Source organism: Ovis aries, chromosome X, assembly GCF_016772045.2.
Source record: "Ovis aries strain OAR_USU_Benz2616 breed Rambouillet chromosome X, ARS-UI_Ramb_v3.0, whole genome shotgun sequence".
In the NCBI taxonomy this organism is placed as follows: domain Eukaryota; kingdom Metazoa; phylum Chordata; class Mammalia; order Artiodactyla; family Bovidae; genus Ovis; species Ovis aries.
In genome coordinates, this window is record NC_056080.1 from 103,743,392 (window position 1) to 103,758,746 (window position 15,355).

Genomic DNA, 15,355 nt, shown 5'->3' on the forward strand with positions numbered 1-15,355 from the left:
GGAACAGAAAGCAAGCTAGTGACTTCCAGGAAGGATGCTTAGTAAGTTTTCCAGGTCCATCATCTGTGTGTCTCCCAAAAGACAACCATTTGGAAAAGTGACTGCAATTGCAGCTCCTATTTCTGCAAAGCTTGCCTTTTTCTTAGCAAATGTTGCCTTCAGAGCAACGGGTGTGTGATTGGAGTATGTTTCCTTATTGAAAACTTGCTTTATTCCCAGAGAAGAAGCTTCCCTTCAGAACCCTAAGGGTCAAAGATGGTTACCTCAGGGACCAGAAGACTTAGGACAACATGCTACAAAATGGCCCGACTCTCCCAAGGACTGTATTCACACCAGTCCTGGGTCCTAAAGTTTGGGTTGGAGCAGCATGATGCTCTTTCCTTACTTAGTTCATCTCTTCCTCATATTGAACAGCACTGTGAACCCTGGCTCTTCTTGCTGTGGGAAATACAGAGTTTTCTGCTTGGAGAACTCTGATCTGATGAGGGAGGAAGAGATTGTTCTGGTGTGGTAGAGGATGATCAGATCTAAAGACAGAGAAACACGGATTCATTGTTCCAGCTGTGTCACTGACTAATCATGGAATATTGGTTAAATCATATCATCTCCCTCAGTCCTAAATTCCCCACCTCTAAGATGGAGATTATATTATCTACTTTCCAGAGCTGTTAATATAGATAAAATGGTGTCCATAAAGTATTTCACACAGTGTCAGGCAACCAGGAAGAACTCGGAAGTGATATGTTATTTTTATTAACTGAGTAATCTTGAGCAAGTGCCTCCACCTCTCTGAAGCCATCAGTTCAGTTCAGTACCGTCCCTCAGTCGTATCTGACTCTTTGTGACACCATGGACTGCAGCATGCCAGGCCTCCCTGTTCATCACCAACTCCTGGAGTTTACCCAAACTCATGTCCATTGAGTCAGTGATGACATCCAACCATCTCATGCTCTGTCGCCCCTTTTCCTCCCACCTTCAATCTTTCCCAGCATCAGGGTCTTTTCAAATGAGTCAGCTCTTCACATCAGGTGGCCAAAATATTGGCGTTTCAGTTTCAACATCAGTCCTTCCAATGAACACCCAGGACTGATCTCCTTTAGAATGGACTGTTTGGATTTCTTTGCAATCCAAGGGACTCTCAAGAGTCTTCTCCAACACCACACTTCAAAAGCATCAATTCTTCAGTGCTCAGCCTTCTTTATAGTCCAACTCTCACATCCATACATGACCACTGGAAAAACCATAGCTTCAACTAGATGGACCTTTGTTGGCAAAGTAATGTCTCTGCTTTTGAATATGCTATCTAGGTTGGTCATAACCTTGCTTCCAAGGAGTAAGCGTCTTTTAATTTCATGGCTGCAGTCACCATCTGCACTGATTTTGGAGCCCTCCAAAACTAAAGTCTGACACTGTTTCCCATTTATTTCCCATGAAGTGATGGGACCAGATGCCATGATCTTCGTTTTCTGAATGTTGAGCTTTAAGCCAACTTTTTCACTCTCCTCTTTCACTTTCATCAAGAAGCTCTTTAGTTCTTCTTCACTTTCTGCCATAAGGGTGGTGTCATCTGCATATGTGAGGTTCTTGATTTTTCTCCCAGCAATATTGATTCCAGCTTGTGCTTCCTCCAGCCCAGCATTTCTCGTGATGTACTCTGCATATAAGTTAAATAAGCAGGGTGACAAGGAGCCTTGACGTACTCCTTTTCCTATTTGGAACCAGTCTGTTGTTCCATGTCCAGTTCTAACTGTTGATTCCTGACCTGCATTCCTGATTTCTCAAGAGGCAGGTCAGGTGGTCTGTATTCCCATCTCTTTTAGAATTTTCCACAGTTCATTGTGATCTACACAGTCAAAAGCTTTGGTATAGTCAATAAAGCAGAAGTAGATGTTTTCTGGAACTCTCTTGCTTTTTCCATGATCCAGCAGATGTTGGCAATTTGATCTCTGGTTCCTCTGCCTTTTATAAAACCAGCTTGAACATCGGGGAGTTCACGGTTCATATTGTTGAAGCCTGGCTTGGAGAATTTTGAGCATTACTTTAGTAGCGTGTGAGATGAGTGCAATTGTGTGGTAGTTTGAGCATTCTTTGGGCATTGTCTTTCTTAGGGCTTGGAATGAAAACGGACCTTTTCCAGTCCTGTGGCCACTGCTGAGTTTTCCAGATTTGCTGGCATATTGAGTGTAGCACTTTCACAGCATCATCTTTCAGGATTTGAAATAGCTCAACTGGAATTCCATCACCTCCACTAGCTTTGTTCATAGTGATGCTTTCTAAGGCCCACTTGACTTCACATTCCAGGATGTCTGACTCTAGGTGAGTGATCACATCATCGTGATTATCTGGGTCATGAAGATCTTTTTTGTACAGTTCTTCTGTGTATTCTTGCCACCTCTTCTTAATATCTTCTGCTTCTGTTAGGTCCATACCATTTCTGTCCTTTATCGAGCCCATCTTTACATGAAATGTCCCCTTGGTATCTCTAATTTTCTTGAAGAGATCTCTAGTCTTTCCCATTCTATTGTTTTCCTCTATTTCTTTGCACTGATCACTGAGGAAGGAAGGCTTTCTTATCTCTCCTTGCTATTCTTTGGAACTCTGCATTCAAATGGGTGTATCTTTCCTTTTCTCCTTTGCTTTTCACTTCTCTTTTTTTCACAGCTATTTGTAAGGCCTCCTCAGACAGCCATTTTGCTTTATTGCATTTCTTTTTCTTGGGGATGGTCTTGAACCCTGTCTCCTGTACAGTGTCACGAACCTCCGTCCATAGTTCATCAGAGCCATCAGGTTCCATATAATATTTCAGATGGAGATGATAGTATCTACCAGATAGGATTGTTATGATGATTAAGTGAGGTCATGTTTCTAGAAATGCCTTGTAAGATACCTGGCACATGGCAAGTATTCAACACCTGTCCACTGAATAGAGAACCAGAGAGGGCATATACCCAGGTAAGGTTTGGGCAGGTAGGGTCTAAGCCACTGGTTTCCCAAAAGCAAGGTTCTCGACATTCAATTAGAAGAGCTGGTAATTGTAGAGCCATCAGTGCCGGGTCATTTGTCTTGAAGACAGGAAGCTGATTGGGACTTGTTATGAGAAGATTTTATCCAGCAGCACCAGCTTGTTTAACATCAGTTCCTGTCACCTCAATTTTCTATATTTCTCAAGTTCCCTGGGGGACTGTGACAGAGTTTGTTTTGGAGAAACAGGGAGAGCAGAGTCCGGGACACAGACTGGCCACAGCCAGAGGCCTTGATTCTATTCCTTGGACTATGACAGCTTAGGCTGACTCCTGCCGAGGAATGGGGAGCACTCTGGCAAGTGGAATAAAGAGACCACCTTTAGACAGCAACGCAATGATGAACAGGGGCCTAATAGCTGCTTTAGAGCACAAGGAGGGCATGGAAATGTGTGCTTGGGAGGGACAGGAAGGACTTCCCGAAGAAGGGCAGTCTTGAGCCTGGATTTGAAGGATGAATAGGAGTTCAACAAGCAAGACTAGGGAAAATAAACAGTGTATCCAAAGGCAGACAGAAGTGAAATAGCATGGTGTATTTGGGTGAGGGATTCAGTGAGGCTCATGTAAAGACTTTGTGAGGAGTGGACAGAAGGCTGGATGTGAAAAGGATTATGAATTTCCTTAGAGGACAAAACAAAGAGCATGGATTTGATCTTTAAAGAAATGGGGAGCATGAAGTTTTCAGCTGGGGCGCAGTGACATGATCAGATTCATATTTTGGAAAGCTTATCTGGCCATACTGTGGAGAATGGGCTGTAGGAAGGAGAGAGTTAGGAGGGAGCCAGTTAGGAGGCCCTGTTTATAGTTGAAGAAATTTAGTTAACAGTGATATCATTAACTGAGAGAGTAACATAAGGTGGGGAGTAGAGTTACGTTGAATTTAAGGTATACAAAAGATATCTAGCTGAAAATGACAAAGGATGCTATTTATTTGCCCAGCATGGTTTATGATCTATGGCTCTTTTCTTGAGATATTATTGACACATGATATATGTAAGTTTCAGGTGTATAGCATGATTATTTAGTATTCATATATATTGCTAAATAATTACCACAATACAATTAGTTAACTCCTCCATCATCTCATAAAATTATCTTATTTTTGGAGGTCAGTTCAGTTCAGTCACTCAGTTGTGTTCAACTCTTTGCAATCCCATGGACTGCAGCACACCAGGCTTCCCTGTCCATCACCATTGTTTGAGATAACTAAGATTTAAGATCTATGCTTTTAACAATTTTTGAATATATAACACTGGTAACTGGACTCACCGTGCTGTACATTAGACACAACCTTATGAAGTAGACACTATAATTACTCCTATTTGGTGGATGAAGAAACTGAGGTCTGGAAGGCTGAGTGACTTGCCGAGCCTAGTCTGACGAGATGTCTAGTGTTTGTGCTTGACCACTCTGCCAAGGGAGACAGACAAAGCCTTTAAAGCAGGTCCCAGCATGTAGACTGTGAGGTACCTATCTCCAATGTCATTTCCTATTATCCCATTTGAAACCACTTCTAGGGACTAATCTGGAGAAAGGTACATTCCAGCCTGTGAGGCTATACACCATGTGACTTGACCACAGGAAAGATCCTCAGATCCCTTCCCACCTGACCAATATCTAGAGGCTTCCATGGGGTGTCAAAGCTCCTCCCATTTGCTCTGGACCTAGGCCCCAGACCCATTCCCAGTGGCAGCTGAGAAAACGACTATAGTCACTGAAACACACAGAGAGACGTGACACCATTTATGAAGAAGCGTCCAAGTGTTGGGGAGTGTTAGTACCTAGGGGAGGTCGATCAGGGAAGACTGGAATTGAGGTGTTTTGCCCATTTGCTTTTTTCCCGGTCTTAGACACCTCTTCTTGCAAGAAACAGCCCTTCAACAATTACCCCCAAATGGTCTTTCCTGCCTTCATTCTTTATTTGCCTCCTATTGACCACTTCCATCCTCAGGGGCTTTTCGGAGTCACTCCACGACCTCTGTGGTTTTAATTAACCAAGTGGTTTAGTGCCATCAGGCTCCTTCCATCAATTTATTACTCATTTCCTTCTTGGGCTCATTAATGAACATACTTAATAACACTGTTTCCAGCCCCAAGTCTCTGAGGTCCTCCCCCCGCCCCCTCCCCCAATGCCTTTCTCCTTGCCAGGAAGTGCCAGCCATTCACACCTTGGCCCCTTCCTTCTATACCAGGTTGAAATTCGAAAGCATGAACTCACTCTCCAGAGCTGGAGAGGAGTCCCTGGGCATGTGTGTGGGTGTCGAGATGCATATGCATGTGCTAGCGAGAGAGGTGGGGGGCGCCGACTCAGAGAGACAGACATAAAGGGAACAACAGGGAAAGATAAGGAGAAATTTTCCATAACAGGGTTTTTATCCACAGGCCTTGTGAAATTCAGTCAATTACGTATAATGCATATCCTTTATCCCCTCATCCACGACCTGCTCTCAGTACTGTCACTGTGTAACCGCCCCCCCCCCCAAACCATGAATCATAGCCTCATAAAATGTCACAACTGGAAGAGGCCTTAAAGACCAGCTATCGAAAATTCCTAATTGTTCACATGAGAACATTGGGGCTCACAGGGGGCCAGGCTATTTTTCACCAGGGTCACCATGAAGGCCCTCAACCACAATTAAGTGTGAGAGGTATAAGACAGCTGTTGGCTGTTGACAACAGAACACACACACACACACACACACACACGGGCATCTTCCATCCAAACCCTAAGAGCAAATCTCTGCTCTGGGATTAAGAGAACAGGCTTAGGAGCCTGCTGTTTAGGTCCAAAATCTTAGCTCTGTAATTCATTGCATTAGTTTCCTGGGGCTGATGTAACAAATTACCACAATCCAAATGGCTTAAAACAGCACAAATGTATTCTTTCCCACTACAGGAGGCAAGAAGTCTGAAATCCTGTTGTTGGCAGGGTGGCTTCCTTTTGGAGGCTGTGAGGGAGAAACTGTCCCATGCGTCTCTCCCAGCTTCTGGTGGTTACCTATTATCCATGATATTCCTCAGTTTATGGACATGTAACTCCAATATCTGCCTCCATTTTCACCTAGGCTTCTTCTCTGTGTTTCTGTGTGTCTTCCCCTCTTCTACATCAGACACTGAACTTAGGACCCGCTCTAAATCCAGTATGATTTCATCTTAAGATCTTTAACTAGTTACCTCTGCAAATAATGCTTGCCACATTCTACAGTTCCAGTTGCACGTGAATTTGGGGGGACACTATTTCACTCACTACAACCATGAAACCTCTCTGAGCCTCAGGTTCTCTTTGTGTAAAATGGTAATAATAACACTCCTCATATTCCTTATTTGAGGTTTTAAAGATTGATTAAGTTAATAGATGATACCAAAAAAAATTGATGATACAGCACCCAGAACATTGCCTGGCACCTAGTAAGCACAATACTGGCATCCCAGTCCCATTGACTCCTAAGGTTCTTGGAAAATTCCAATCTTTTTCTTTCCTTTCTCTCCTTCTCTTCCTCTTCCTCCTCCTCCTTCTTCTTCTTCTTCTTCTTTTTTTTTTTTTTTGTAATCTTTATATCTCCTAGACTAAGAACAGTGTTTGGCATATAATAGGGCCTCATCAAATATTTGTGAAGTAAATACATGAGTGTTTTCCAATCACACCTAAGGAAAGCCCATCTCCACAAGCTGTTGGAACCCTGGAGGATTCGCCCACACATTTCTCCAGCTGGAGGAGCTAGAAATATCCGGTCCCTCGGGGAAACAACTGAAATGGCACGGGAGTTGCTGTGGGTGCAGGCATACCAACACTGATGATGGGCACCCCTGGGCCATCCACAGTACTAGGGATGTGTGAATCACTTATCTCTGTGGGTACAGCCAGAGCTATTGGGATGGGAGGAGAGACAGAGAGGGGAGGCAGGTGGGCAGGCATCAGCTGCTGAATGACCGGGTCAGTGAGTACCAGCAGGTCTCTAAATACAATTCCCCAAAAGGGTTCTGGGGACATTGCTAGCAGGGCTAAGAGAAACAGTCATGGAGCTCCCTAAGGGCTGTGTCTTCAATTGGATATTGTCACCCAAAGGATGCCCTTACTAGGAAAAGTGCCTGGCAGGGGCTGAGCCAGCCGCCCAGCTGTCCCACACGACTCAGCTACCTTTCACCCCCTCCCCCCGGGCAGGAATTTGTTCCTGGAGTTTGAGTGGAAGAAGCCTCTGTGTGTGTGAATGTATGTGTGTATGTGAGGTGTTCATGTACCTATTTGTTGAGGGGGGGATGGGGTGGAGGGTTGCTCCCCATGGCAGAAATGTGTAATCTAAGCCAGTTTCCAAGTCCAAGGCTAGCAGGGAAACTGAGATCCAAAATTAGCATGGTCTCCTGAAGCCTTAGCTTGAATACATAAGGGTAAACAGGACAGGCGACGGGCCGGGGTGGGCATAGGGGAGAGACATCAGGGAACCTGGAATTGGGTCACCCTTAGTAGGAATGCAGGGCCACAGATCCATCCCTCACCGTCACTGCCAGGAGCAGACGCCAGGTGAGAGGGCCAGCTGAGAGACAGTCAGTAGCTAGGATGTGGAGCTCAGTGTATGACCTGATTGGAAATTCAGTTGGTGGCCAGGGTGAAGGTGCAGAAATAGCTAACATTTATTGAGTATGGAATAGGTGCCAGGCCACATAGTGATAAACTCTTTACAAACACTGACCATTTGCTCCTCAGAATCTTCCTGAGATAGTTGCCAATGGTATCCCACTCTTTTGGTAAAAAGCTGAGGCTTAGAGGACACAAAGCTAGGAAATGTTAGAGCCAGGACCGAAGCAGCTTGACTCCAAACCCAGTGATCTTCACCATTAAGCTGTATTGTCCTCAGAATAAGGCCCATCCTGAGGCCCGGGTACAAGGCTGAGGCTGTGGCCAATGCGAGGGCTTTGGTCTTCAGACTAATTTGGTGGGGGTAGGGGGTCTACTTATTCGTGATTAGTATTCTGCCCGCGTCTCCGTTTTTGATTAATCGTTGCAGCAAAAAGGTAAGAATTATATGTGAGGTAGCGCCCTCTTGTGGGCAGAGTGATAAATAAGATTACATTTTAAAGAATTTTTTCTTTATGGATTTTTCCTTTTCTGAATGCGTGGTCTGGCCTAGGTTGCTTGCAGTCCCAGGAGGACTGACTGATGAAAAGAACATAGTTGTCACGAAAGTGCTGAGAGAAAGGCTGAACTGAAGACTTGGGTCTGAGGTCTAAGCATATTAGATGCTTAAAACCAAGGATGCCAAGAGGGAATTGAGAGAAGAAACCAAGAGATCAGGCTCGGTTTCTCAGAGAAACTGAGAAAACAGAAGTGAAAGAAAACCTGGTCAGAAAACCCCTTAGGTCTCACCTGTTATGATAATAAGCCTATGTTATTATCAATCAGTAAGTTTTTAATAATAGTATGTGCTACTAATGGTAGTAATTCAAATTTATGAATTCCTTCTAGTGATTTTTTTTAATATGCAGTCCTTATTAAAATCCTGCACAGTAAAAATGACTCTTTCCATTGTACAAGTGAGGAAGCTGAACCTCAAAGGATAAGTGATTTGAGCAAGCCACACTAGGAAATAACAGAACCTGGATCTAAACCCTGATCTATCTGGCTTCAGAGCCCAGGTTTTTTCTATTGCACAATATTTCCCCTTAAATTGTCATTGTGCTGTGCTCAGTCACTCAGTCGTGTCTGACTCTTTGTGACCCCGTGGACTATAGCCCACCAGGCTCCTCTGTCCATGGGGATTCTCCAGGCAAGCATACTGGAGTGAGTTGCTATTTCCTCCTCCAGGGGATCTTCCCAACCCAGGGATCAAACCCAGGTCTCCCGCACTGCAGGCGGATTCTTCACCAGTGAGCCACCAGAGAAGCCCAAGTGGGTAGCCTAGTCCCTTCTCCAAAACTTTCTGACCCAGGAATTGAACCAGGGTCTCCTGCATTGCAGGCGGATTCTTTACCAGCTGAGCTACCAGGGAAGCTAAGTTGTCATTAGCATCTGCTGATTCTATCACTCTTTTAAGTTTCATATGGTAGTTACTACATGTCTTCCGAGTGCCTGGCACTGCTTTAGACTTATTTAATTCTCACAACAACCCTAGGAGGCAGGTACTATAATTATATCTTTCTATAGATTAGGAACCGGAAGCACAGAGAGGGTATGTAACTTGCCACAGGTCATACAGCTATGACCCTCATGTCTGATTTGAGGGATTGTGTTCTTAGCACTTTCATATACTGCCTCTCCAGAGACGAAGCAGTGCCCCCAAAGGTCCCAAAGGCACATTTCGTTCTGTAGATGTTCTCAGAGTCAACTTGAGGACCCAACCGATCAGATATGACATGTAGAAAACAGCACCCGCTCCTACTGCTTCCCTCTATATTTTCTTGCCTGACTTCACTTGTCTTCACAGCACGTATCACATGCTGATATTATGACTTCTTTTATTTTCATTCATTGTCTGCCTCTTCGACCAGAATGTGAGCTTCTTGAAGATAAGGAATTTGGTTCATCTGCTCTACACTCAGCCTGTAGGATGGTGTTTGGAAAATGGCAGGTGCTCAACAAGCATGGACAGGCCGAATTCCAGCCTGCAGGTTCTTCTCCTGGTCTCTGGTTCTTCTGATCTCTCTGTTAGGTCAAAACTGAACCGGACAGACATTTTTTTTTTTTTTGAAGACCACCTACAAGTCACCATAGCCAGAAGATATTTCAGTCACCCAATTATTGGACCTCTTAGGAGCCCAGGTGACTCCCACATTTTTCATTCAAGAAATATTTATTGAGAATCACCTAGCTGTTAACAGACTCTGAAGCCAGACTGCCTGACCTTGAGTCTCTGCTCTACTACTGGCTAGCAGTAGGACTCTGAGCCACGTGCTTAACTTGTCTGTACTTTCATTTCCTCGTCTATCAAAAGGAAGAAAATAAGAGTGTTCATCACATTCAGTTGTTGGTGAAAATTAAATGAGCTAATATTTTTAAAGCTCTTAGAATATACTAGGTATGTATTTGTTAATTAAAGCCATGATGAATACAACAGTGATCAAAATAAACAAAAAGTATGCCCTCTTGAGGCTTACTAAGTGGTAGGAGAGAGAGAATATAAATAAATCCGTAACTTCGCTGCCTTTTTCTCTTCTACCTAGCCAGCCATTAAATGCTGAAATTCCTAAACAATCATTTTCTCGGTCTCTTCTACTCATTCACTCTTTGTTTCTCTCCCTTTCCTCTCTTCCTTTCACAACTCTCTCTCTCTCTCTCTCTCTCTCTCTCTCTCTCTCTCTCACACACACACACACACACACACACACACACACACACCCCAGTGATTCCCACACAGCTATCATATTCAGAGCAGAGCAGAGCCTGGTCCTGGATTTGGACTGCCTCTACTTGAATCTTGTCTCTGCAATTTACCAGCTGTATGATCCCAGATAACTCATTTCACTTCTTTGGACCTTAGTTTCCTCATCTTTCAAATGAGGCTAATAAAGGACCAAATTCACAGGGTTACCATGAGAATTAAATTACAGTTGTTAATCCACATAATTATGCGGTACCTCAGGGCTGAGGTACCAGCCCTGACACCTCAGTTCAGTCAGTTCAATCTCTCAGTCGTGTCTGACTCTTTGCGACCCCATGAATCACAGCACACCAGGCCTCCCTGTCCATCACCATCTCCCGGAGTTCACTCAGACTCATATCCAATCAAGTCGGTGATGCCATCCAGCCATCTCATCCTCTGTTGTCCCCTTCTCCTCCTGCCCCCAATCCCTCCCAGTATCAGAGTCTTTTCCAATGAGTCAACTCTTCGCATCAGGTGGCCAAACTATTGGACTTTCAGCCTTAGCATCATTCCTTCCAAAGAAATCCCAGGGCTGATCTCCTTCAGAATGGACTGGTTGGATTTCCTTGCAGTCCAAGGGACTCTCAAGAGTCTTCTCCAACACCACACTTCAAAAGCATCAATTCTTTGGCACTCAGCTTTCTTCATAGTCCAGCTCTCACATCCATACATGACCACTGGAAAAACCATAGCCTTAACTAGACGGACCTTTGTTGGGAAGGTAATGTCTCTGCTTTTTAATATGCTATCTAGGTTGGTCATAACTTTCCTTCCAAGGAGTAAGCCTCTTTTAATTTCATGGCTGCAGTCACCTTCTGCAGTGATTTTGGAGCCCAGAAAAATATAGTCTGACACTTTCCACTGTTTCCCCATCTATTTCCCATGAAGTGATGGGACCAGATGCCATGATCTTCGTTTTCTGAATGTTGAGCTTTAAGCCAACTTTTCCACTCTCCTCTTTCACTTTCATCAAGAGGCTTTTTAGTTCCTCTTCACTTTCTGCCATAAGGGGGGTATCATCTGCATACCTGAGGTCATTGATATTTCTCCCTGCAATCTTGATTCCAGCTTGTGCTTCATCCAGTCCAGCATTTCTCATGATGTACTCTGCGTATAAGTTAAATAAGCAGGGTGACAATATATAGCCTTGATGTACTTCTTTTCCTATTTGGAACCAGTCTGTTGTTCCATGTCCAGTTCTAACTGTTGCTTCCTGACCTGCATACAGGTTTCTCAAGAGGCAGGTCAGGTGATCTGGTATTCCCAACTCTTGAAGAATTTACAGTTTATTGTGATCCACACAGTCAAAGGCTTTGGCATAGTCAATAAAGCAGAAAGAGATGTTTTTTCTGGAACTCTCTTGCTTTTTCCATAATCCAGCGGATGTTGGCAATTTGATCTCAGGTTCCTCTGCCTTTTCTAAAACCAGCTTGAACATCAGGGAGTTCACAGTTCACGTATTGCTGAAGCCTGGCTTGGAGAATTTTGAGCATTACTTTACTAGCGTGTGAGATGAGTGCAGTTGTGCGGTAGTTTGAGCATTCTTTGGCATTGCCTTTCTTTGGGATTGGAATGAAAATGGACCTTTTCCAGTCCTGTGGCCACTGCTGAGTTTTCCAAATTTGCTGGCACAGTGAGTGTAGCACTTTCACAGCATCATCTTTCAGGATTTGAAACAGCTCAACTGGAATTCCATCACCTCCACTAGCTTTGTTCATAGTTATGCTTCCTAAGGCCCACTTGACTTCACATTCCAGGATGTCTGGCTCTAGGTGAGTGATCACACACCATCGTGATTATCTGAGTCATGAAGATCTTTTTTGTACAGTTCTTCTGTGTATTCTTGCCACCTCTTCTTAATATCTTCTGCTTCTGTTAGGTCCATACTATTTCTGTCCTTTATCGAGCCCATCTTTGCATGAAATGTTCCCTTGGTATCTCTAATTTTCTTGAAGAGATCTCCAGTCTTTCCCATTCTGTTGTTTTCCTCTGTTTCTTTGCATTGATCACTGAAGAAGGCTTTCTTATCTCTCCTTGCTATTCTTTGGAACTCTGCATTCAGATGCTTATATCTTTCCTTTTCTCCTTTGCTTTTCACTTCTCTTCTATTCACACCTATTTGTAAGGCCTCTCCAGACAGCCATTTTGCTTTTCTGCATTTCTTTTCCATGGGGATGGTCTTGATCCCTGTCTCCTGTACAATGTCATGAACCTCCATCCATAGTTCATCAGGCACTCTATCTATCAGATCTAGTCCCTTAAATCTATTTCTCACTTCCACTGTATAATCATAAGGGATTTGATTTGATTTGATTAGGTACTGCTACTGCTGCTAAGTCACTTCAGTCGTGTCTGACTCTGTGCGACCCCATAGACGGCAGCCCACCAGGCTCACCCATCCCTGGGATTCTCCAGGCAAGAACAGTGGAGTGGGTGATTAGCTACTAGTGAGTACCTAATAAATGGTAGTTGTTTTTATCTATATGGTAAAGAGTCCCAAATCTCTCCTCTGAGTTCCAAACCACATATCCATCTATCTTCTGGGCATCTTCAATTGGATATCTCAAAGACACTTCAAACTTGATATATCTGAAAGTCAAGTTCATAACCCCTCCACACCTCCCAAACTAGTCCTCTTCTAGGGCTGTTGCATTCATGAATAACAGCATCAGCCACACACTTACACATGTCCTGTCCTAGTAGTTGGACTTCCCTGATGGCTCAGATGGTAAAGAACCTGCCTGCAATGCAGGAGACCTGGGTTCGATCCCTAGGTTGGGAAGATCCCCTAGAGGAGGGCATGGCAACCCACTCCAGTATTCTTGCCTGGAGAATCCCCATGGAAAGAGAAGCCTGGTGGGTTACAGTCCATGGGGTCACACAGAGTTGGACACGACTGAGTGACTAAGCACAGCACAGCATCCTAGTAGTTTTTGCCCTTTCCTCTCATTCAGTCCCCACAGTTAATCAGTCAGCAAGTCCTGTGTACGGAATGCGACGAGTTTAGTATCATGGTTAAGAACAGAGACTTTGAATGAACTTGTGGGCAAAGCAGGTGAAGAAGAAGATGAAGAAGATGGGATGAATTGAGAGTAGCACTGACATGTATATATTACCATATGCAAAACAGATAGCTAGTGGGAAGCTGCTGAATAATACAGAGAGCTCAGCTCAGTGCCCTGTGATGATCTAGAGGGATGGGGTGAAGAGGGTGGGAAGGGGGCTCGAGAGGATATACCTATGGCTGATTCCATGTTGTACGGCAAAAATCTACACAACGTTGTAAAGAAAATCTCCTCCAATTAAAAAATTTTTAAGAAATTTCAAAATTTCTTAAAACAAAACCCAGAGACTTTGAAACCAAATGTGGTTAAAAATCCTAGTTCTACCACTTATTAGCTGCATAGTCAGCTTTCTCTGAGTCTCAGTTTCATAGCACAATAGGGACCGATAATGGTATCTAATTCATTGGATTGTTGTGAGGATTAAATGAGTCGGTACTTATAAATATCTTAGAACAGTGCCTAGTATATAGAAAGCACTCAATAACTGCTTTTTTAAAAATTAATTTTTGGGGGGTAAGCTATAGCCTTGTGACCATACCCCTATGTGTTTTCTTACTCTATAGAACTGCAGGAAATGAATGTGTGAAATGCTAGTGCTGAAATCTGTATGGTAAATCCACCAATGACCTTAAGTCAAACAGACCCTCCTCTATATTCCATATTTGTTAGGGGGAGGTTGGTCCTGACTTGGTGCCTGGTAAAACCTGTTACTTAAAGGAGACAGAAGCTGACCCAGAGTAAAATTATTTGAAACATGAATTCAAAGAGTAAAATTTTATTCACTGAAATGCCTACTATGTGATAGCCACTGAGGGGATAAATGAATCAGACCCAGGCCAGCCTTCAAAGACCTCCCAGGATTTGAAGACTGGACAAGAACTGTGGAGGCTTTAAGGCATAGCACCACTCCCTCCCGCCCCCAAAAGGCCATGACCTAAGTGAGTCACTAAAGATTGCTCAGCACCAATTCCCTCACGTCTGCAACTAGACATTTGCTGGACAAATCTCTCTATTAAAAACCTCACTTATCTGCTCCAGCACCCCTGCTCCATCACAACCCTAGATCTTGAGTCACGCAGGCCAAGGGGCAAATCCCAGCTTTGCCACTTAGTCGCCGTGTACCTTGGAGGTAGTCACTCAGCCACCCTAAGCCTCTGTTGCTTCGTTTGTACACTAGAGTTAGTAATAGTACCTACTTCACAGAACTGTGGCGTCAAAGAGCTCATGCATATGCAGCAGTGAAAACAGTGCAAAGAGTTAGAGCTCCATTCCTATTGGCCATATTCTTACCTGCAAGTATGCAGAACTATTCTGAGAAGGAATGGAAAAAGCCACAAGAACGATCATATCTTGAAAACAAGGACGAATGTGCACAAAAGAAAATATTGTCTGACCATAGCCCAGGTTTATGACACAATTCCCGGGGCAGGGCGGGGGTGGGTGGGGGAGCTCAGTCATAACAGGGCTCCCAATATGAAAAGTGGAGCTAACATAGGGGCTGAAGATAATGAAATTAGAGGTCAGAAAGTCCTTGCTTTGAACCCCATTTTGTATTCCAAGAAGGCTTCCCTGGTGGCTCAGACGGTAAAGCGTCTGTCTCCAATGCAGGAGACCCGGGTTCGATCCCTGGGTTGGGAAGATCCCCTGGAGAAGGAAATGGCAGCCCACTCCAGTACTCTTGCCTGGAAAATCCCATGGACGGCGGAGCCTGGTAGGCTACTGTCCATGGGGTCACAAAGAGTCGGACATGACTGAGCGACTTCACTTCACTTGTATTCCAGGAAGAGTTTTCTAGAGGTGACATATTTCTTCCACAGTAGTTTGCAGCTCAGATATGCTGTCATTAAGGAGGAAGTGGCCCTGGGTTGGGGTCTCATGGGGCATGTAACCAGGATTTTCATTCTTTGGTGGTGGG

General features: G+C 44.1%; 1 non-coding gene across 1 annotated transcript; it reads left to right on the forward strand.

The window, feature by feature from the left end:
* The first annotated feature begins 15,006 nt into the window (after positions 1 to 15,006).
* TRNAW-CCA (transfer RNA tryptophan (anticodon CCA)) lies at positions 15,007 to 15,078 on the forward strand. The gene has a single exon. It is a non-coding gene; the product is annotated as a tRNA-Trp (tRNA).
* Positions 15,079 to 15,355: the final 277 nt, after the last annotated feature.